We start from the raw sequence: 22,685 nt of genomic DNA on the forward strand, positions 1-22,685 counted from the left end.
CCAGATAAAGTACTGAGACAAATGAAAAAAGTTGGAATGGAAGCAAAGCTGTGGGCTGAAATACAGTTAACTATCATGCACCATTGCTGATTGGTACAAGAGAACAATAGAAAGAAAGATGAGAAAAAGAAGGTTGAGGAAGCCTAGTTAGTTCAGAAGAAATTGTCAAAATATGCTATAGAAGGGACAGTATTGACAAGTGGCGAAGGAGGAGGAACGCAAGGAACGCAGGTGAATAATTTATACACAGTGGATCAAAGAGGGTATGGGTTTTAGCTACAATGAAGAGGTGGAGGATTCGGAGGAAGCCGAGGTAGACTTCAGAACACTCGAGGTGGAGTTCCGAAAACCTAAGGTGGATTCCAAAATGCCCAGGGTGGAAGTCAGAGTATTCAGGGAGGATATAATAGTGGTTTTGCTAGAGGGCCACCCCCATTGTGTTGGAATTGTGGGATGGTAGGGCATATTGCATGTGTATGTAGAAGTCGAGGAAACATGCAACAGAATGGACAAAACTCAAGAGGGGGGAAATGTCATTCACCGCCATACAGCACACAAACACAATAGGGCTGTGCCCAGGATCACACATCCTATTAGACACAGGTGCCACAAGTGCAGCAGGCACAACAGCGGGGGCCAGTGCAAATGCACCCACTGCAGGGGCAGTCAAAACAAGCACCTATGCAGACACAACGGAATGCAAACATAGGGCAAATACTAGCACCTACGATACGGGGTGTCACTGTGGTAGGAGGGATTCCTTTTATGGGGACAGGGATGAACTTGTAACCTCAATAGGAGAGCTCACAGGGTGACTTGATGTGTTCAGTGCTATCAGTAACACCAGACGCTCAAGAGGAACCAAGGGTTGATGTGACAATAGGAGGTAAATAATTTTCTTTTCTTGTAGACACTGGGGCGACTCGCTCTTGTATAAGGGAGGGAAAATACCCAATGACGGGTACTGACATGAATACTCACGAGTTCACTGGAGATACAAGTGCAGTTGCTTTTACTGATAAATTACCTGTTTATAAAGGGGAATGTGACATGGCTGTCCCCTTGTTATATTCGCAACTAATGCCAGTTAACGTTCTGGGTAGACATTTGATGACGAAACTTAACATGACGATTTGATTCACTGATCAAGGAATAGTGTGATCCACTCCAGGAATTCACTATTTAAACGTAGAAGCATTTATACTGGCATTTACAGCAAAAGTGGCTCTATAAGAGGTTCCAGTAGATCTCTAAGTCTTCATGTATGGGTGAGTGTTTTGTTAACATTTTTACCTGGATTAGTAGGAAACATTATGAGGATACCTGATGAATTCCTATTTAGACCACAAGTACCTATGGATGAGGAAGAAGGGCAGATTGCTCCAATAGAATTGGAAGCAGCTACAGTATGAGGGGAAATAGCAATGCTTGAAAGAGCAGATGACCAAGGCAGATCACAGAGAACAGTGATTGCTCATGAGGTGGGATACAGATTTACTGATATAACAGATGAAGATATGTTCAGAGATGAACGTATAGACGATGAGCTAGTGTTTTTTACAAGCATTACATATTGGATAAAGATTTAGAAAAGAGACATCCCACAGCGAATGGCACTGATGCGGCAGAGACCAACATTCTTTCAGGAAGACATAGAAAAGGTGTCAAGTGTCCTTTGGGCCCATATGACATTGGCCTATTGAAGGGATTAGGGGAGGTTAAAATAAAACTCAAGAACTCAAGCCAGGAGCAATTTTACCCCGAGCAAAACAATACCATGTCCCGAGAAGCTGATGAAGGCAGCATTGATCAAACAGGGAATCCTTGTGCCATCGGACTCCTCGTGGAATACTGCAGTGTATCCGATTTAAAAAATCAAATGGGGGGGGGTCATAGAGATTTATCCAGGACTTGTGCCCTCTTAATCAGATTGTAGAAGTGGAATTTCCATTAGTTCCAAACCCTGCAACAATATTGTGTAGCTTCCCAGTTGAAGCTCAGTATTTCACAGTGATCGATTTGAAAAATGCATTTTTCTCGATCCCATTGCACAAAGACTCACAAGACCTAACTTCCATTACATTCATATAAAAAGACTAAAACATACCCGTTTTCCTCAGTGGTACTCTGAGTCCCCGCCGAATTTTAATAGGGTGGATTTATATAACATTGGATTTATATAACATTGAACTCAAAAGTGCGATAAATCAGTAAGTAGATGACATATTAATCTGTAGTGAAACAGGATGAATGTAGGCAGGACTCTGTCCAGTTAATGACTATATTGGCAGACAAAGGATACAAAGAGAAATTACAGTATTGCCAGGAAGAGGTGTTGTAGATAGGCCAGTTAATTTCACATAAAGGAAAGAAAGTGACACCTGAGAGAGCTGAGATTATCATGAAAACACCAAAGCCCAATGCATTGAGGCAAATGCAGCAATTGCTGGGCCAATGCAATTATTTTAGGCCCTGGGGGTTCAACTACAGCACATACACAAAACCACTTTTGCAAGCACTTAAGAAAGCACAAGATGTTGAGAAAAAGATAGAATGGACTGAAGAAATGAAGGAACGATGTGAAGAATTAAAAGAGCAATTTGTACTGCTCCAGTTTTGGGAATTCCCAATTATAATGAAGAGTGTTATTTGTTTTCACAAACCAATGGATCAGTAATGACATCAGTACTCACACAAAGAACAACACTAGCGTATAAACCTTTGGCTGACTACAGTGCGAATTTAGATCCAGTTATGAGAGGACATTTTCCATGCAAAAAATCTTTGGCTGCTGCTGCATTTGTGATTGAAAATTCCACAAGTATTAGTATGGGCTGTGCAATGGCGCTATATATGTGGAGCATGCTTTATTTGCCATTTTAGAGAAACCCAAAAGTACATTGAAGACATAAAGAGCATCTGCATATAAATAACAATTTTTAACACAGCGATTAAATTGTGAGATGTAAAAGAGTTAACCCAGACACTTTTCTAGCTGAACCTATAAAAGAGGTGATCATGTGCACGATTGCACTAACTATTTTTAATTGTATAATGATTTACCCTCTGTGAAAGAAAATGTTTAAGCAAGAGGGGAGAATATTTTTATTGATGAATCATAAGAAATCAATCAAATTAATGGGGCAAGGTATATAGGATCAACAGTTGTAAGACACAGATTAAATGGTGAATTTGAGGTAGTGGCGAGTGCAAGACTACCATCCCATTTTTCAGCATAGGCAGCAGAACTGGTAGAGCTTATTGTTGTGCTTGAGAAACACAAAGATCAGGAAGTGACGGTGTACAGTGACTCCGCTTATGTGACGTCAACTGTACATGCAGGTCTGTCACATTGGAAAAGGAGGGGTTATCTCCGCGGAGATGGCACTCCAGTGCATCATGCATTTTTACTGGACTGGCTCATTAAGGACTTAGAACTCCCAGTAGCTATAGCAGTCATAAAATGCATAACTCATACTAAACAAACCGACTTTATTTCTTGTGGGAACAAAGCCACAGAAGCTAAAAGGGTTGCATCTTCCTCAGAAATTTCTAGTTTTGAAAAACTGAACATTTCAAAGAAGTATCAAATAGAAGCATTTTGGCACGAGATGGGTTCAATATGCCGTTGATTATGCAACTAATAGAGATACAGGCTAGAGCCCCATAAGAAGAGCAAGAGCTATGCACATGTAGGGAGTGTTTTTATCCCCCACGGAAGCACTATGGTGGAGACAGGAGAGCACTGGAAAGCCAGTGATGCCAGCGGAATTACTAAAAGTCACACTCGAGAAGCTGCATTACCCAGCAAATATAACCCAAGAAAGTCTTGCTGCCAATATTTCAGAGGACTGGTTTGTTCCCAATCTATTGGAACACGTTGCACAGTTCATTGTGAATTGCATTTTGTGTCAGAAGTTTACAGCTGGGCATTCACTAAGAACAGTCTCAGGAGTAATACCGTGTCCAAATGGCCTTTGCATATTGATTACGTCGATATGCATGCAGACATCTAATGGATATAGGTATCTATTGTGGTGGTGTGCCCCTTGTCATGATGGACTGTAGCTGGTCCTTGTACACATCCTGGTACCACCTGCTCAGAGAAGTTGTTAGTGGACAAGATATTTCCAAGATGGTGTGTGTGCGAAGTATTAAGGATCCGATAATGGGTCACACTTTGTCAATGATCTATTTGAAAAAAATGGGCTTTTATTGAACATAAAGCATAGGTTTTCTATTGCTTATCACCCACAAGCAAGTGGGATATGTGAGAGGCTCAACAGCCTCCTCAAGTAAAAGTAAAGAATAGCAAAGATTAGATTGTCTTTGAAAAAAAGGATAGCTATATTGCCTACCCCTAGTTTTGTATGCCCTTGGAAATCAGCCAGCTTCAGACCATCACCTTATGTCCCATGAATTAGTAACAGGGTGCCACATGAGGACGCCACTCACGCCCCCATCTAGAGTTAGAAGTGATGCCCAGAGTGTATGGCAGACTTTAGGTAATGAGATGCACGATTACGTGACTTGTTTGACTATCATTGTTTCTTTCATTTCTGATCAAGTCAAGCATCCGAGGGAGGGGTTGAGGAACATGGAAGAGGACAACCCAGTAACTGATCCAAGTGAATTTATGCCACCACCAAAGTTGTATGTTGGAGATCAAGTGCTTATCAAATATTTTACGCATTGATGGCGTGAGCCAAGATTTAATGCACCATATCAAATAGATGATGTTTCCCCTACTGCAGTTAGCGTGTCTGGAAGAAGAGCGTGGTTACATTTGGGTGATGTAAAAATCTACAAAGGTGAGACCCTCCCTCTACTACTTGCTGACTTGGAAGCAAAACGAGAAGAAAAATTGCCAATTGATCAGACTTGCTCGATGACCAAGAAGAAGGATGATAAAGCAGTGTGTGATTAAAAAACATTTCTTTTGGACTGGAATTCATTGGACACTTCTGAAAATATTAGCAGGAAGTTCATGGACTTGGAGCGAATTCCAGAGCTTAAACTTATTTTTTAGAGATTCTTTGAAAAAGTAAAATCACATCAGCACCATGCGCAAGCGTCAATTGCTTATTAAAAACGAGAAGAGAAATAAATAAATTTGTTTTGAGAAATATTGCAAAAATAATATATGACATCAGTCGATAGTGACACACATAGGTTTGTGTTTGCAGTTTTGGTATTTATATGTCATTCATACACTACCTTCGTTATGAGAGATGTTAATATTCTTACCTTTCTCCATGATCCATGGAACAGCCAGGTATATGGAGGCTTTTGATTGCAATAGTCGAGCAGATTGTGCAACTACGAATGTGATTTGAGCGTATGTATTACAAATGATTCAGGGGGTAAGAAAAGCAGTTGCAAGAAGGTCAGAAAATCAACAAGAAATGGCCTGGCACATAAAATGTTTTTCTAAATACTTATGCATGATATACATATGCATGTGCTTTCTTTTCTTCTTTTTGTATCTCACATTCCAAAGTCTTTATCATTATGATGGTCAAATTGAAAACACAACACATGTCATTCTTCCCAGTATAAGTACAAATGATGATAATTTCTTTGACCTATTTGGGCATGTCAAATGACATAAGAGGGATGCAGAAGACGATAACCAGGGGATACATACCTACATTGACAATTTGGCTCACTTGTGGAATAAAATGTAGTACCAACATATGAATAAGCAGGGGGAGAGAGCATCTGATGAGAGCTGTTATGTCTGCTCTCTCATCCCCTGTGCACTGAGTACAGTAAGAACATTCATTTCAAAACAGATGTCAGCACATGATACGAAGTGCCTTAGCCATCTAGCAGCATGTACTACCAGAGGAGAGTTCCAAAGTAGCTGGGCCACCCTGCGATGGTGATCAAGACAGACATTTCCATACCAGGATGATTATATCAAGACAAAGCAAATGGAAAAGGAGCCTGGATGAACAGATGGACAGACAAGATGTATGTGTATCCTTCCGTGGGACAAGACAAAGTAATAATTGAAGCAATGAAGAGGAGGAATTTCTCTGACAAAACTGAAAAGACTGGAATGCCTGTATGCTCGGAGAGCTCACATCTGTTAATCTTTGAAGGAGTGATTACGACCAAAGATTGGGAAGATGGAGTGCTGTCCTGTGCAGCTCATCTACTGAGGAAGGTAACAGTACACAAGGTGCAGAAAGTGAACGATAAGTGCCTAAAGTCATGGGCCCATAATTCAAAATTGCTGACATGGGTGGATGATGAATCAGAACCAATGGCTGTAGTCACTTGACTAATGCAACACTGTGCTTTTGAAGCAAAGGTAAAGTCAGAGTTGGAGAGAATAAAGGGTGCAAGAACATAATTGATATCCCAGGAATGAGGAGAGGGACTTCTGTCCTAATGGATCAATATTGGGCCTGTGGATCCAGAGCATAAATGAAGTTGCTGAGGAACAGGGGAGGAGTGTGCTCCATTGTACTCATCCATCTTCTAACCTTGGTCATGTGCACTGCAGTAGATGACGAGAGAGAATTATTTTCCAGCTAAGTCAATAGAAGCATACGATATCGCAGATTAGCACAAGTTGTTCAGTAAGACTGCTATGATAATGACATCTATATGTATGCCTTGATGCTAAGCAGTGCTGAATGCCAAATGGTTGCAGATCACCAGTTAGGAGCTGCTACAGACAATCAATGCCACTATAAAAGGATTTAAAATCATAAAGGAAGCGTTGAGGGCCATGAGGTTAATAACCCTCCAGAACAGGTATGTCCTCAACATGATTACAGCAATGGAAGGAGGGGTTTGTGCCAAGGTCGGGCCATCTTGTTGTTCTTTCACACAATCCCATGACAGTGAGAACGGGGCTCTGACGGATGCAATAACTATGTTGACAGAACTGCACGCGAAAATAGAGGAGGAGACAGAGGCTATTGGAGATGACGATTGTTTCTCATTTCTGGTTGCATGGATTCAAGACTGGATGTGTTCAAGTTTTTTGGAGCAATATTGGTGATGCTAATGTCGGATTCTGTGTTATAAGGATAATAATTGGACAATGCCAGAAAACAGCAAAGAAAGCAGTGGGAATGAATATCACGATCAATGTGAAGGATGAAACACAGACTGAAAGTACCATTCAAAATCACATAAATGCAAGTATTGTGGCACCAGAAGGAACAGAATTCCTGTACCCAAGAGATCATAAGAATATGTGGGACACTGGGTCTTCTGTACCCAAAGGGGTGAATGCAATTACATGACCTGGAATGTGGACTAACATATAAAAAATGCGGGCACCCTGAAAGGGGTGATGAAGATATGGATGCCAAGGAAACCAATCTTCATGGGAAGATTAAAAGAAGCAGGAACACTTGAGGAGGTGGTCGAGGACTCGACCAGAGGGGGGAATGTAGAGGAGCAGATGTACACATCCACAGGAGATCCTACCCCCCACATCCCCAATATTGGAGACATGAGACTGTGCCCTGTCTAACACCAGCTATTGAACCAATAACGAAGCAAGTATTTGTAAGACGGTATCCATTAAGACACCCATATCGAATGTACCCTCAAGTTGATGACAGACTGCAGGAGGAGATCCTTGAAGGAATACGAGGAAGAGCTAAGAAAATTGAATGATGACATCATAAGAAAGTGTGCACAAAGTCCTTAAATACTGAATGAATACAATGGGGCTTATTATAGCCATGGCGGTACGGTAAGAACAATGCCAGTAAGCAACCAGCACTGTTGCTACCGCACCACCATACTATGAGCTGTGCTCATGGGCACCTGTCAGCCTGCCAGGTCTGGCCTGGAGGCCAGAGCGGCACCCACGAGCACAACTCAAGGATACACCGGCACCGTCCTGAACGGTGCTGGTGCATCTGAGCTCCCCATTCCCATTCAACCCTATGGGGTCAAATGAGGGTGGGGAGTCCTGGGGAGGGTGGGATGTATTGACCCAATCCACTCTCTTATGTGGCATCACTCCGGTAGTTATGGTGCAAGAAACAGCAACAATGGCTGCAAAAATCTGGTGTGCGCCAAAAACCTCCAAAACCGTGTGTTTCAACGCACAAAAAGATGGATGCACAACCTGCCCCCCATGGTGCATATGTGGTGGGATAGAGCACACACTGCAGAAAATGTGCCAGTGGGCTACATGACCAGCAAACAGAGTGCAGAGAGAGAAGCAGCGTTTTGCAAATGAAACTCCAAAATGTGCCTATAAATGACATTTGCTGTGTTGCTAAAAACTCCAAAATGCCTATATAGAACACTTCTAAACATTCAAAATCTTGCCTGGCACTAATATTCACGTAATCTAATGAAGCATGGTGAATTTACAAAGTAGTAAAGTGTTAAGAGCAAAACATTTCCTCAGACAAACTGGATTGTCTGTAAACTGACGTCTCCTGACAAAATCTGTGTGCAGTATTGTCACGACTCGCTCCCTTCGCTCCCGTTCCCGCCACTTGGGGGCATGTTTTGGGGCTTATTCCTTGCTGGACATTTCCTCCGAACCTAATGCCACAGTGCTGTAATGAATTGGGAGCGCTAAATCCCTATTTTCCAAACTACTTCCCTTCCGGATCCATTCCAGGTTTTTGGCAGCCAGCATGCTTCTTTAACCAAATGACTGTGCTTCCCAGAATGCCTGGCCCACTGCTCCACCTCCACCCTTGCAGGACAAGGTTGGGTGGAGGATAGGCAACACCTGTGGCTGCAGGTGCAGCAGTCAGCACACCTGAGGCGTGTGCTCGTTAAACAGCTTTAAAAGCCTCAGTCTCACTTCAGTCCAGCGCTGGTCATCGTTTGCAGTGTTCCTGTTTTTGACTAGTCCCTGGTTCCTGGTTCCTTGCCTTTGTACCTACTTCCTTGTTCCTGTTTTCTTGTTTCCTCCGCCCTGAATTTCGGATTCATGCGCTAATTGATTTCTGCTCCCTTGATTTCCCTTTTTGTCTTCCCCTGTTTGCAGGCAGCAATTCTCAGTGCTTTCCCCTTTTAGATGCAGCCCAGTTTGTCTGTGTTCTATATTTCTTTGACTCTGTCCTTTGCTGCTGTTACCCATTTGCCTTAGCCTTCCTCTTAGTTTAGTTTCCTGTCTTTTCCTTGGAGGGGTAGGGAGACGTTTGCATAGGTTATTTCGTTTTTCCCTGCTCCTGATCCTTACCTTCTAGAGGATCCATTCCATGTTTTCCATTGCACTTCTGCATCCATTTCCCATTTGATCATTAGGTGTGGTGTGTGGTGGTAGCTAGCTCCTGTGTGAATGCTTATGTTTTTCCCACTAATTTGTAATCCCTATTCCAACTTAGGTATTTAGTTTTCTGCAGCGGATCACGCTCCACTGCCTTCCAGTCTCCGCCCTTGCCCTGCCGGGCTCTCCACATTGCTGCGGATCTCGCTCTGCTGCCTTCCAGTCTCCGCCCTTGTCCTGTTGGGCTCTCCACATTGCAGCGGATCTCGCTCTGCTGCCTTCCAGCCTCCGCCCTTGCCCTGCGGGCTCTCCACATAGCAGCGGATCTCGCTCTGCTGATTCCCAGCCTCAGCCCTTGTCCTCTGGGCTCCCTGCCCGGCAGCCTGCCTCATTCCGGCTGCCTTCAGCCCTTGTCCTCTGGACCTCCCTACTTCTCCCATTGCTGTTATAGCCTTTCTGGGTCCCAGATTCATCAACAGGATTCGTGGGCTAGCTGACATTCAAGAGGTGTATTTCGTCCTCGTGAGTACAGTTCCTAAGTTCCCTTATGTAATACCATCAAGAGTGTTAGTACACAGATCCTGTCATTGCTGGCCCTCCACGTGGGTTTAGCGCTGTCAGTACCTGTAACAGCAATTGGGGGTAAGGTGCTTGCCGACTTTCCTCGCGGTCAGGTGCTTACCCCACATCCCTTTTCATATATTGGTTTTGATGTCACACTCTATTTTGCACTCCTGGGTTCTAGCATACCTGAGTCGTTGTTCCTGGGTGCACATTTCCCTTGCCATATTCGCTGCCTTAGTACTCGCCTGACTAACCCTGACAGTATGACCAGCCCAAAATTCCCATTGAATATGGCAAGTTTAAGAAAGAAAGGCAGCAAGGCCTCTAACAAGCTTGTTCAGAAAGCTTCCCCTACATTTACCTGTGACAAACCAATCACTAGTCCTGACCCCTATGAACTCCTTGTCACGAATGGGCATTTACGTGCAAAGTGTTTTTCCCATAGGATGGCACATCCTACATGGCCTGATCCTAGTTCTATCTTTGGTTTTGATCCCGATTCTATGTCAGCACAAGCCTTAGCCGCAGAAAACAACACACTGTTAGACTTATTATACGAGAGTACCTCTGTTGTTGAACCCCATGATTCCAGTTGTGCTTCACCTCAGATAGAACAGTTTCATGATACCAACATAAAGAATGGAGGGGTTTCTTGCATAACTTCTGTTTTCTACCCTCAGTCTAACGCATACTCTGTTGCACAGGTACAGACTGTAGTCCCTAATGCCAAGAGGTCTAAAGTCAATAGTTTGTTTAAGGGAAACACAGACCAAGTTGGAAAGATAAACTATAAATCACAGAACCTGCAAGCAGTAGAGGACAATGTACAATCGATGCATATTCAGATTGCTAGTGCAGGATCCAGCCCTGATGCCACTATGCTTCCCCCTGTGCCTACTGATAGTGATGTACAGTTAACGCAGGGCATGCTAAGAGCTAAACTTGAGGAGTTCAGACAAAAACTCATTTCGGCACGAGAGGAAAATAAAACCTTACACTCTTTACTGATTACACCTCAGACTTTATCTGTTGATGTGGAGGAAGTGAACTCTGTTCAGCCCCTGAGTGTAGAGACTTTGGTAAACCATGATATTTGTCATAATTCTGAGCTAGCACACATACAAGCTTCTGATTTCCAAACACAATCCACAATGGTGGCATACACAAATTCAGTCACTACCCTAGGCTTAGGCCCTGCTCTTGATACAGCTGCTGAGACTGAAGTAGATGTTAAAGCTGATGTGGAAGACAATGTTACCTCTGGGTTCACTCTTCCTGCTGCCACTTCTGATCAATACGAACAGTCAGAGACAGTACAGATTTCATGTTCTGATGGACTCATCCCACAGTATACTGAACCAAAGAACCGTCAGGCGGTTCCTGAACTGTTGATTGATAATCTGCCTCTTTCAGAAGCTAAAACAGAGGAATGGACAATAGACGAAATCCTGATTAACAGAGACTTTACTATGGTGATTCCACTGATTGATATGGACTTCTACAAAGAAAAAGACTCTGTGTCACCCACTAAAGAAAGGGACTGCAAGGGTACAGCTCAGTCTTTGGTTACTGGTGCCAAGGAGTCTACTGCCCTAAAGGTGCCCTTCATTCCTGAGCCACCGATGGGTCTGTCAACTTCTGAGACTTCTGTCTGTCCTCCTACAACAATTGACTCTTCTATGATTCAATCCACAGCCCTGCCGTCATCTTTGGCACACCTGTCTTCAACCAATGAACCGCTGCCATGTCTGCCATCTACTCAAGAGCCAGTCCCAAAGACCTGGACATGTTTGTATCCAGCAACCGAGATTGCTCCAGCTTGCATGCCTTCAGCCTCAAGGTTTCCCCTGACCTGCCTGTCTTCAGCTACAGTGACTCATCCTGCAGATCATCCTTCAGCTTTAGAGCCTCCGGTAGTCTATCAAGAGAGCATGTCTTCAGCCCCGGAGTATACTGAGAATTTGCCTCCAGTTCATGAGACACATGTATCCTGCATAGCCTCGCTGCCAATATCAGAGGCATACCTGTCTACATCAAAAGATTCGGCTGTGTTTTCTTCTGCGCCAGCGATTCCTCCTGAATCCCTACCATTTACAGTCGATGAACGTCTAGCCTGCCTTTCTTTTGCTTCAGGAGGAGCACCAGAATGCCTGCCTTTTCCACAAGACGATTCTTCCAACTGCTTCATTCTAGCATCAGTGCCTCCTAAAGATGCAGCATCAGAGTTTGAGACTTTTGCCAGCTCCCGCTTCAGAGTCATCAAGCTGGACCAAGTGGTGAGTCAGAACCACTCACTTGGGTGTGCACAAGGGGTGGTACAGACCGGCGTATTACCTACAGGACTTGTGCAACAGAATTCTGCCAAGAAGCACCAGTCGGGTGCTAGTAGCCAAAGGAAGGGAATGACTGCTGCAGTTCAAGATGCGTCTGTTATTACTCCTTCTGCGAGTCTGCCTGAAATACCAAGTACTGCGTCTATCACTCCTATCAGGATGCCAAACATCCCTGCTGTGGTATCCCACGTGAAACAAGGTGGCTACACGACTGTCACCAGGAGTACCAGCCTCGTACAACCCATGGGACTTCCAGGCATCCAAGGCGTAGAATATGTGCAGTCAAACCTTAATCATTTTCAACCACAAGCCTTTTCCCAGATGGATGACAGAAAAAGATCTGAACCTCTACCTCAGCCGCCACCTTCTCTAATGGCTGAACATGAACATTTCCTGAAGCCAGCAACTTCCTCACCTCCCGCATGTCCGCTCTCGGCGGAAAGGCTAACAGAACTTCTACCATCGTCTAAGGCAAGTTGCACCAGCCTGCCTCCCTCCTCAAAGACTTACAAGGGTCCAATCCCAGTGACTGAACTTCCTGGACCTTCCAACTCTGCTCCAGGTCCTGCAAGTTCTTCATGCCTTTCTTCGAACCATGAGTCTCTTCCTCACCAGAAGCCACCATTTCCATCAGTGCCACCTCCAAAGAAAAAGCACTCCCATCATGGAAAGAAGAAGTCTCGTACGGGTGGCGGGCACCCGAAGAGGGCCGTAGGAGGGGGTATACTGTCACGACTCGCTCCCTTCGCTCCCGTTCCCGCCACTTGGGGGCATGTTTTGGGGCTTATTCCTTGCTGGACATTTCCTCCGAACCTAATGCCACAGTGCTGTAATGAATTGGGAGCGCTAAATCCCTATTTTCCAAACTACTTCCCTTCCGGATCCATTCCAGGTTTTTGGCAGCCAGCATGCTTCTTTAACCAAATGACTGTGCTTCCCAGAATGCCTGGCCCACTGCTCCACCTCCACCCTTGCAGGACAAGGTTGGGTGGAGGATAGGCAACACCTGTGGCTGCAGGTGCAGCAGTCAGCACACCTGAGGCGTGTGCTCGTTAAACAGCTTTAAAAGCCTCAGTCTCACTTCAGTCCAGCGCTGGTCATCGTTTGCAGTGTTCCTGTTTTTGACTAGTCCCTGGTTCCTGGTTCCTTGCCTTTGTACCTACTTCCTTGTTCCTGTTTTCTTGTTTCCTCCGCCCTGAATTTCGGATTCATGCGCTAATTGATTTCTGCTCCCTTGATTTCCCTTTTTGTCTTCCCCTGTTTGCAGGCAGCAATTCTCAGTGCTTTCCCCTTTTAGATGCAGCCCAGTTTGTCTGTGTTCTATATTTCTTTGACTCTGTCCTTTGCTGCTGTTACCCATTTGCCTTAGCCTTCCTCTTAGTTTAGTTTCCTGTCTTTTCCTTGGAGGGGTAGGGAGAAGTTTGCATAGGTTATTTCGTTTTTCCCTGCTCCTGATCCTTACCTTCTAGAGGATCCATTCCATGTTTTCCATTGCACTTCTGCATCCATTTCCCATTTGATCATTAGGTGTGGTGTGTGGTGGTAGCTAACTCCTGTGTGAATGCTTATGTTTTTCCCACTAATTTGTAATCCCTATTCCAACTTAGGTATTTAGTTTTCTGCAGCGGATCACGCTCCACTGCCTTCCAGTCTCCGCCCTTGCCCTGCCGGGCTCTCCACATTGCTGCGGATCTCGCTCTGCTGCCTTCCAGTCTCCGCCCTTGTCCTGTCGGGCTCTCCACATTGCAGCGGATCTCGCTCTGCTGCCTTCCAGCCTCCGCCCTTGCCCTGCGGGCTCTCCACATAGCAGCGGATCTCGCTCTGCTGATTCCCAGCCTCAGCCCTTGTCCTCTGGGCTCCCTGCCCGGCAGCCTGCCTCATTCCGGCTGCCTTCAGCCCTTGTCCTCTGGACCTCCCTACTTCTCCCATTGCTGTTATAGCCTTTCTGGGTCCCAGATTCATCAACAGGATTCGTGGGCTAGCTGACATTCAAGAGGTGTATTTCGTCCTCGTGAGTACAGTTCCTAAGTTCCCTTATGTAATACCATCAAGAGTGTTAGTACACAGATCATGTCATTGCTGGCCCTCCACGTGGGTTTAGCGCTGTCAGTACCTGTAACAGCAATTGGGGGTAAGGTGCTTGCCGACTTTCCTCGCGGTCAGGTGCTTACCCCACATCCCTTTTCATATATTGGTTTTGATGTCACACTCTATTTTGCACTCCTGGGTTCTAGCATACCTGAGTCGTTGTTCCTGGGTGCACATTTCCCTTGCCATATTCGCTGCCTTAGTACTCGCCTGACTAACCCTGACAGTATACTGGGCTACCTGTGAATGACAGCTGTCAGATGACCTTCTGATGAAACTTCAAAGTATCTAAACTAAAAGTCTGCCAGATTAGCAAACATAAAATAATTGTTGCTAAAAGGAATACAGATCTCAGTTGTGTTTTTGATCCCACAGATTTAAAGCTAAGAAAGTAATGTGTTTATGTTTGATGCAACAAGTTTGGTTTCTGCTGGGTTTAAGAAATTAAGAATACCTTAGCCTGGCTGAGCTGCAAGGAGTGGAAAAACAGGTTTCTCCCAAGGGGAGGGAAATCCTCTCAGCAGAAACTCACTGGTAGATGATAATTGTGGGTTAGGCCATACTTTTGTCTACAAAAAGAGAATGAACAATGCAGCTCCTCTAGCCCAGGAAATGGATGTGTGAAAGGGTTGTAAACTGTTCCGGGAAGGAATTCCCCAAAGGAGGGGGCTACTCCTGGACTCTAGGGAGAGACGAAGGAGCGGAACATTTGCTATTACTAATGAACAATGAACAATTTTTAGAGACTCATAACTTGTGATTCAAAGTGGTGAAAAATATAAAAAGGACAGAGTTGTAGAACTGTGTAACATATTCTGGACAGGAATGGCAATATATGTGGTTTTATGTGAACTGTATTAATACTAGAATTGTGAAAATTTACACACACACCCCTATGGTAAACACATACATTTGTCAACATTTGCAGAAAATTTGGAAAATGTGTTAATGGCGAAAAGGACAACATTCTGTAGAAAGGTGAAACAAGATCGCACAGCTGTGGGATTTTGATGAACAGATTCTACATAAAATATGGAATCTTTGTGTGTGATTTGTGTAGAGATTACCAATGTAGAAATACGTGTTTAGGATAAAATCCGATTTTGACCCTAGTGGCTGAAGGGAGGTTTTGAAGGACTGTAAAGCTAAACCATAAATGTGACATCATCCGGCCTAGATATAATCATTCAGATGCAAGGCGGAGATGAGGTCCTGATCCAATGCCAGTTCACAGGGGCGAGCTAGCTAAGTTGTGTAACTGATTGTTCTTAAAAGACACATATGAAGAGGTAGTCGTACGTTTTCCACCTGATATCTGACAGCCAATAACAAACCTAGCTCCGATATAATTGTATATCTAGATGTGTCCCTTAACCAATCCCAACCCTTGATAGGGATTTTACAATTGTCACGTAGCATGACGTCATTCTGACGCACAAATAAAGTATAGCAATGTATTTCATGAGGACATCGCTGAGAATGAGTGCACGTCTATTGATGTTCGTTGTAACCTCCCTGTGTTAGATAATTGCTAATAAAACAGCAGCTTGTCATCTTCTTGAGTTTGTCTGGTTATTAGGACTCAGAATGATTCTGGTGTAATACCATCCAGTCACAGATGCACGTTTCCAAGGGCCATATGTTCACATACATGCACAATCAGGCAAGACGCTGCACTTCCAGAGTGACAGAGATGTGTCACCATCTTCAATACAGAAGCCTTGTTATTATATCATTACAATATTATTATAAAAGCACCACTTCAGCCCTTCCTATTACCGCTTTTGCAACCCTTTCTTTTGCCAACAACTCCAAGCCTACTTTTTACATTATTGTGCACTTTGAGCTATGTTAACAATGAACAGCTAAACATCTTGATAGCCTTTGACCCAGATTTGAAATGGTGAGCAATAGACCAAAGTATCTACCTTTCACCAATGCGATTGAGTATACTTGAGAGGTTGACACACGCCTGGAGCTGTCTTACAGGAACATGACGGTGTTGCAAGTGCAATCTTGAACGGAATGTGCAAATGTATTCTTTCATTGCAGTTTTGCATTGGGGCAATACCGCTTCTGCATTAGCACTGGGGCAAACACTACCCATGTGCACAAATGCACTGAAAGAATACTTGTTATTGCAGTTGGCCAATGTTTGCCCTATTGCTAATAATGTACAAACTTCCACTTGAACTGGTGAAAAGTTTCTCTAATGAGGCCCCAGGAGACCATGGGACCTGATTCAAAGAAGCGATTTATAATGGTGCAATCCCACCGGAAAACGTTCTGTGAATCAGACCCCGCGTATGCCTGTTTTGAGTCAGCAGCAAAATCACAGAGGCTGGAATGCGTGAATGGTCCCTGGACTGGGCAACTCAAAAGGGATTTAATTTCATAGGATAATAGTTCATACGTTAAGTTCTCAGAAATTAACTATCCTTCACTACACAAGTTCCGGGAAGCACATTGATTATCATTAAATTGAGTAATAAGGACTCCTCTTATTGCAGTGCTCATAAGGGTGAGGAACAATTCATTATACCATAATGGCCTTATTTAGAGCCATCTGTAGATAATGGGCATGTTAGTCATGCCTGTCACCATAGCAACATGGCACCTGATTAAGTCCTGAGTTGATGCCATCTTACCTAACTACCCATAAATTGTACATTGATTCTTCTTAAAAGTAAAATTGCTTGAATATAAAATCATGAATCATGGCACGTGTATAATGCACCCAATATATCACGGCTCTATGTGATAATGTCACAGCCGACAATGCCGCTGCAGAAAATGCAGCTATTTTAAATTGATTTTTCCATGGATTTATATGTGGGGGGAGATCCCCCGTACCCTCCTCATTTTCCCCTTAATATATATATATATTTTTTTCAAATTTCAGTTTTATTAGTTTTCAAAGGTAGAAGTTTGGCAATCATTTACAAGCATTTTCCACCAACAGGACAGATACAAATTATCACAAAAAGAGCAACCGTGTATAGAACATATAAAGTCTTTGCAGATCACATACATTTCAAATAGCAATGTCCAAACCAATTGCCTACACCCCGCCCCCATACCTCCTATTCCCATATCACCGTCTGACGGGCTAGAAGAAACCAGATGTTACATTAGAACCATTCTCATATTTATAACATAGGACACATTAGCACAAAATGACCTGTGAATTTGATATAGCAGACAACATGAACCGTCGCGTAGATTGTCTCTGAGTGTCGTAACGCTTTGCACACATTCTGTTTATGTGACATGTTAGGCACGAAATTCAGACCATGCATTCTCAACTGTGGTGCGATCCCCATGTAGGGCTGCAGTCAGATTGTCCATTCTATATATGTTCAGTGCAACACCCAACCACTCCGTTTTGCTAGGGAGCGTAGCTCTCTTCCATGCCATGGTGAGACATGCTCTTGCGGCCATAAGAAGGCCTTGTATCATTTTGGGTGCTTTCCAGGTTTGTGTCGTCCTTTTCAACCAGGCCGAACAGAATCAGCAGTGGGTGTTTCTCCCATACATCATCATCTAATTCCTTGATCCAGCTAAGAACCTCTGACCAGTAAGCTTGGACCACCTCACATCCCCACCACATATGCCAATAGTCTGCTCGCTTCCCACAACCCCTCCAGCAGTGTGGGCTTACCCATTGATACATTTTAGCCAGCCGGATCGGATCATACTGCCATCTATACATCAACTTGACAGAATGTAATTTGTATTGGCAAGATATAGATGATTTTGCCATTCGTCTACATATTTGTAGCCATAAGTTTTGTGAGATCTGCCTGCCCATATCTGATTCCCATCTGTCCTTGAGTGTGAGGGATGGTGTAATATCGACCTCAATCAACGCCAAGTACATTGCACTTATTAAACCTCTAGAGTTCGTACAGGTGTCAAGAATTCTCTTGAACGGGGTGAGGTTCCTTTGTAGCTGATCTTTCCACATCGCCCTTGTCATCACGCCCTTGAGTCTCTGGTAGAGGAAGACCGGTAGCGGGCCTATGCCGAGTGGTCCTGAAGCTCCTGAATAGTGATGAAGGTGCCATTTCTCCAGAGTTGACCAGCCCTTTCCAATCCCACGTCATACCAGGTCTCAAAGCTCTCTGGGTCCCTGACCAGAGATGTCCAATGGGGAGGGCCATGTCATAACTCCCACCATTCTCTTGCCTGGCTTCCATATTGCCCATATTGTTCCAATAATGGGGTGATTTTTGACACTATTACGTAGCTGGGGACCCGGAACCTATAGCCATTCACCCAAAATAAAAGGGCGGAGATGGTAATTGTCCAAGGCTATCCATTGTGTTTCTGACTGCTGCCTGACATGTGGAACAAGGACACGCAGCTGGGCTGCCCTATAATATGTTTCCATGTCCAGGAGGCCTACCCCTGCATTGTCCTTTCGAAGCTGGTGCAAAGATCTGGGGAGTCTAGGCTTTTGATTTTGCCACAGGAAGGTTAAAAGGGACTTTCTAGTATCCATAAAGTTTTCTTGGGGCATTTTGATGGGGAGCATTTGGAACTTTTTGTTGGGGAGAATCACCATTTTTATTGCATTTAAACGGCCAGGAGATGGTGAGTCTAGACCACCTTTGGATATCGTTTTGAAGGGCAAGTGATAGAGGGGGGAAGTTAGCCTCGTATAGGGAATGCAAGTCAGGAGTAACATTCATTCCTAGGTATCGGAGTGTGGAGAGGCTGACCTTTACTCCCAGAGGAGCAAAGCGTTCCGCCTCGGAGTGTCTACTTATATCAATTGGGAGGAGGATAGACTTTCCAGTGTTGTTTTTTCAGGCCAGCCAGTTCGCCATATTCTTCGATTATATTGATCGCAGGTGGGACAGAACTTAGGGAATCAGCCTAGTTTATACTCACGATCACCCACTGTGATTCCCTTAACTTTACCATCATTCCTTAACCTCTGCGCCAGCGGCTCAAGGGACAGCACAAATAGTATTGCCGACAGTGGGCAGCCTTGCCTAGTTCCCCTTTCCAAGGGAAACCAACGTGAATAGCCTCTGTTCACTGCCACTGATGTTGTGGGGGATGTGTACAGTGCTTTGATGGTGCGGCGGAGCTTCGGCCCGAGCCTGTTCCAGACTAAAACCCTTTCTAGGAAGTCCCATGACACCCTATCAAAGGCCTTCTCGGCATCCAATGACAGAAGAGACGGATCCGCTCCTATTCCCTGTGCCTCATGAATTAAATTAAGTGTTTTCCTCATGGTATCCGCTCCCTGTCTCCCAATAACGAAGCCAACTTGGTCGGAGTGTATTAGTCGAGGTAAGTGCATTGCAAGCCGGGCCGTAATGACTCTACCATATACTTTAGCATCAATGTTGAGAAGAGAGACGGGACGATAGGAGCGACAATATTTAGGGTCTCTACCTTCCTTTGGAATGACAGCGAGCAGGGCCTGAGAGAAGGACGGGGACTTGGCCTGTGTCAAAGATGTGATTGAACAAGGATGCAAGGAAGGGGGCGATGAATGCAGAGAATGTCTTATAAAAACCAGGGGTCTTTCCCGTCTTTAGGCGTTTTATGGCTTCCGTGACTTCCTCTTCTGTGACTGGTGTATCTAAGGATTCGGCCTCTATGGATGTGAGCGTGGGGATCTGCACTTCTTTGAGGTATGTGTCAATACTCTCGGGAGGAGGGGGGGTTACATGTATATAAGTCTTCATAAAAGAAGGCAAATGCTTCTTGTATGCCTTCGCGGGATGTTACTATTGTGTCTGTGAGGGTGCCGTCAGTCCTCTCGATGAGATCGACCCATCTCTCTGCCTTCTGTGTATGGAGACAAGCCGCCAGGAGGGCGTCTGCCTTGTCCCCCTCTTCATAATATTTTAGTTTGAGGTATTGTAGGGTTTGAGCTGTTTTGCCCACGATAAGTATTTTCAGCTCCTCTCTGAGCTGTTTACCTTCGGCAATATACTTGGGTCTCTCACATGGGGAGGACTGTGCCAATGTTTGGGCTGTAGAGAGCTTCCCCCTAATATTCTTTTCTATCAGGGCATGTTCTCTTTTTTTTCTGGCCCCTTCCCTAATGAACACCCCCCTACAAGTGGCCTTGGCTGCTTCCCATACAAACGTCTTTCCAATATCTCATGTGTCATTAGTAGCAAAGAATTGCTCGATCTCAGTTTCAAGAGTTTCTTTGAAAACCAAGTCAGCCCATAAGGAGTCATTACACCTCCACTTAGTATTCCGGGGGGCCAGGTCATTCCAGCATATATCCACCGTAACCATGTCGTGATCCCACCATGCCGTGGGATGTATATTCGCCGCACAAAGTATTCGCAGGGGGCCATCGGAGAGGAAAATGTAGTCAATACGTGTGAGCGTGTTGTGAGCGAGGGAGTGAAAAGTGAAGCCTCTATCCGCTGGGTGCAAATGGCGCCAACTGTCAGTGAGGCCATATAGGTCAAGGGTTATTTTGATTTCAACTTCATCTCGGGAGGTGGGTGGGTCATGTGCATCGGATCTAGTCTGTCTATCCACAGAGCTGTCCATCCATGTATTAAAATCTCCACCTAGAGCTATGTGTCCCTTGGCCATGCTAAAAACCTTCTCAGTGATATTCTGCCCTTGGTTAGGTGCATAGAGCGTGGCAAGGGTGACAATTGTGCCTCGAATGTTTCCCACAACCACGAGAGCCCTTCCTTCCTTGTCTGACCAAGTCTCAAGAGTCGTCATCCGGAGGCCTCTGCGAATTAAAATCCCCACTCCTGCCTTTTTTGAGATACCAGAGCTCCAGTAGGAAGGGCCTACCTCATGTGATGGAATCACCCTTTCCTCCCCCCTTTGGTATCCTGCAGAAAAAGAATATCTACGTTTCACCTCTTGAATCGTTTCGTGGTGGAGTTCAATCCCTTCATATTAAGTGTGCATATGCGTAGTGTGTCATTAGAGAGTATAGGTGACATCTTGAGCGTCGTGTGAGTGTTTAAGCGACCACGTCGTCTGCATCATGGTCCGTGTTGTGTTTGATAATGCAATGTATAGTTAATTTCTTGTGAATTGGGTCTCCGTGAGTCCTGAAGAGGCCAAGGGATGACCCTTCCAGTTCGCGCTTTGACCCTTCATGATCCCATTTTGTGTTCTTCCGCCCCCCAGGTCTATCTTCTGATGGATTATATGTCTTCTTCCCAGCCCACCCACTCCTCCCTCCCCTCCCTTCCCCCGCACCCCAACATTCAGCATCCGACCCGTCCAGGTTGACATCACCCAGTCGGTCTCGGACCACCAATGGAAACCGCGAAACAAGCAGTCGTATCCTAATGTAAACATATTTAACAGTGAGCCCCAACCGTGTATTCATAACCCCGCAAAAGCAACCTACAAGTATTAATTCTGACCACCTTCTTAGGCATCGTTCGAGTGTCCGTTTTACCCCACATTTCCACCAAGGCACCCTAAACATGCAGGCCCCAGCTTGTCGTTTGTGTAACAGAAATTAAACAATTAGATCTAAAGTCTGACCCTGGGGTCGGGTGCACCGTTGGTGCATACTGAGCGTGAGTTCCCCCATCATTCATACCGAAAACCCTCTACTTTCTCCCGGGCGGCGCCTGAGCGCTCAGCTTCAGCCATACCACTCACCCCATTGTTCCTTTGCCTCGTGCGGCTTAACGTGACAGTCTGGAATCGGGGTTAATGCTCCATGTCCTGTGAATTGTTCATTCCCCAGAATTTTCTGGATCCCTGAATCCTCCTGCGCCGCGGGCCCTTAGTGCGCCACTCACCCTCCCCTCCTTTCGACTCAGCAAGGGAGGATCCTTCTCCCTGGGGACCCAACAGGTCCGCTATACAGTCCGCAATGTCCTTTTCCGAAACAAGTTTCATTGTCGAGGCCTCCCACTCAAAGGTGAGTGAGAACGGATAACCCCACCGGTACCTGATACATTTGTCCTTCAGCATCCTTGTAATCGGGGAGCATTTCTTCCTCATTGCCAACATGAGCAATGATAAGTCTTGGTAGATTGAAATGTTCGCTTCGCCCAGTAAAAGTTGTGGAGCGTGTCTGGCCTTTTCTAGGATCCTAGCTCTGTCCGCATAATTGTGAAAACGAGCCAGTACTGATCTCGGGCCTCCTGGTCTGCCTCCAGCCCTATGGATGCGGTCAATTTTGGGTTCATCCACTGATTCACCCCTAAAGAGGAGCTTCAGAATGGTGTGCAGGGTTTGTTTTAGGTCAAGGTCGGTTTCGCCTTCCTTTTCGGGAATGCCGAACACACGTATGTTGTTACGGCGCTCCCTGTTTTCGAGATCATCAACCTTTAGGTGAATTTCCTCTTCTCTGTGTTCTATTTCTGCAATGTGGTGGTCCATTTGGGCCTCCAACGTGTTCAGGGAGGTTTGGTTGTGCTCGACTTGTTCCAGTCTGTCATCCATTTTGTCCATTCTTTGTGTAATTTTGTCAATTTTGCTGCCTCTATCTGCTCTCATGCTTCTCATCTCGGTAAGCAGGT

The sequence above is a fragment of the Ambystoma mexicanum genome, chromosome 8 (genome assembly GCF_040938575.1).
Source record: "Ambystoma mexicanum isolate Mex_15411 chromosome 8, UKY_AmexF1_1, whole genome shotgun sequence".
NCBI lineage: Eukaryota > Metazoa > Chordata > Amphibia > Caudata > Ambystomatidae > Ambystoma > Ambystoma mexicanum.